The sequence below is a fragment of the Pteronotus mesoamericanus genome, unplaced genomic scaffold, assembly GCF_021234165.1.
Source record: "Pteronotus mesoamericanus isolate MK-2021 breed Mesoamerican mustached bat unplaced genomic scaffold, CSHL_Meso_final contig_173, whole genome shotgun sequence".
NCBI classification, from domain to species: Eukaryota; Metazoa; Chordata; class Mammalia; order Chiroptera; family Mormoopidae; genus Pteronotus; species Pteronotus mesoamericanus.
Window position 1 is genome coordinate 20,001,787 of NW_026555072.1, and position 2,359 is coordinate 20,004,145.

Consider the following 2,359-nt stretch of genomic DNA (forward strand, 5'->3'; position numbering starts at 1 on the left):
TTTTTGCAGTTTTTCCAGTTTCTCAAAACAAAGCCGTGTGTGTGTGTGTGTGTGTGTGTGTGTGTGTGTGTATGCCAGACATAAAATGAAGGTCACTTTAGCCTTAGCATTCCTAAACTAGCTAAATCAAAACTGTATAACTAAGGCCTTGGCTGGTGTGGCTCAGTTGGTTGGAGCATCATCAGTAAACTGAAAGGTTGCAAGTTTGATTCCTGGTCAGGGCACATACCTAGGTTGCAGGTTCACAGAGAGGCAGCCAGTCAATGTTTCTCTCCTTCTCTCTCTTCCTCCCTTTCCCTCTCTCTAAATCAATAAACTTGTCCTCTGGTGAGGATTAAAAAGAAAACTATCGCTAAAGTGAAAAGGTGGGAGTGATAGGATATTTGTAATATTCCTTTAAATTTTGAAATATGAAACATTTTAGACTCTTCTTTAATTCCTATTATGCTCCAGATAATCAGTAGACATTGGGAAATAAATATTTTCTATAAGTCATACAGGGTCACCAGTAAAAATGAACCCTCTCACGTATATACCAGTTTCACATAATGATCTTTCTCTTAGGCATTCTGTTCCATGTTGATGGCCAGTAAAATATTTTTCTAGTATGAGATGAGGTTCCTCCTAGAAAAGTGGGGAGAAAAATAGGATTGTTGGGTAGATAAGAAGTCATAATAATAATAGATTCTACTTAATGATCTCTTTCGACAATGATCACGAAGTTTGAAAATGGGAATAGAGCGGCCCCAGGTCTCCCAGGTGGAGACTCTGCACCTGTGCTGCCTGGCCCCTGCTCTCTCTCCCAGCTCCTTGGTGGTACCAGCTACAGCATAGAGCATGGTTGTCTGGGTGGTCTGTGGCCAGCAACAGCAGATTTCAGCCAGTATCAGATTTGGGCCAGTATCAGTGCAAGGACCTGGAGGTTCTGGAGTTCATCTACACTGACTTCTTTACAGAATTATCAGAAAATCCTCTCAGCTTCAAAATTACTGTAACATCTGAGGCTGAAGGATATGATGAAACCCTCCAGATTTCCCTCAGGTTTACATACAGTGAGAAATACCCAGATGAATTCCATGCCCCCTTTATGAAATATTCTCCCAGGAAAATCTAGAAGGTAATGATGTTTCAGACATTTAAAAATTATTAGCATTACAGGCAGAAGAAAACCTTGGTATGGTGATGATCTTTAGTGACAGCTGTACAAGAAAAATTAGATGAATTAGTGGATCAAATAAAAACTAGAAGAGAAGAAAAAAAGAAAAAGAAGCAGAAGAAGCCAAGAAGCAATTATTTCATGGCACTTGTGTCAAAAAGACATTGAGAATGTCTTAAGTTGGAAAGCCAAGTTTGATGCAGAACTCTTGGAAATTAAAAAAGAAACAAATGAAAGAACAAACAAGAAAAAATAAATTAGATGGGAAACAGCTATTTGAAACAGATCATAATCTTGACACACCTGATTCCCAGTTCTTGGAGGAAGCTGGAAACAATGTGGAGGTAGATGAGCCTTTGTTCCAGGAAATGGATGACTTGGAGCTGGAGGACAATGAGGATGATCCACAATACAATCTTGCTGACCCACAGTGTGACTTGCTGGATTAATGGACTGTCCCCAACTGTAGAAAGGCTTGACTGCCACAGCATCTGTGGCTATGTTGAGAAAGCATTGATTTTCCTTTTTTTTCCTAAGAAAAAATAATTTTCAGAGAATCAAGATGGCGGAGGAGTGAGTGGAAGTCACACTGACCTCCTCCCAGGACCAACCTGGAATTACAACTAAATTGGGGAGAAGTCACCTGGAACAAACAACTGAACAACAGCAAGAGGGGAGCCTTATAATCTCAGACAGACAGAAAGAATCAGCTTTATCACAAAGTAACTGGTAAGGAGTGCAGTAGAGACTCAAGAAGGTGGAATAGGCACCCATGGGCGGCAGCGCCAGAGGGATATTGGAATGGCCAGTTGGATCCCCCTGAGAAGAGTGGGGTCTAAACCATAAGCAGGGATATCTAGCCTACAGCACCAGAGCCCAAAAAGTACACAGATAGCAGTCAGCTGTGAAAGGCAGCAGGGTTGTTCTCTGCCAGAGACAGGTGCCGGAGATGCAGAGAGCTGTTTAAAGGGCCAACACATAAATTTTTATTTGAGGCCACCTACCCTGGTCTCTGGCAAAGGCGGGGTCAGAGTGGGCTGGAGATGCTGGAGGAGAGACTGGGGAAGGAGGCTTTGGGGAGAGAACTGAGGGAGTAGCTGGCAGGATCCTGGTGCTGACTCATCCCCCAGATGGTAACAGCCATATTACTCAGGCAGACCACTCCCATGAGTGGCAACAGAGTGAAAGAACACAATAGCCTCA

At 42.7% G+C, this 2,359-nt stretch overlaps 1 pseudogene; it reads left to right on the plus strand.

Annotated features, from left to right (window-relative positions):
• Positions 1–710: 710 nt before the first annotated feature.
• Positions 711–1,605, plus strand: LOC129065098 (RWD domain-containing protein 1-like; annotated as a pseudogene).
• Positions 1,606–2,359: the final 754 nt, after the last annotated feature.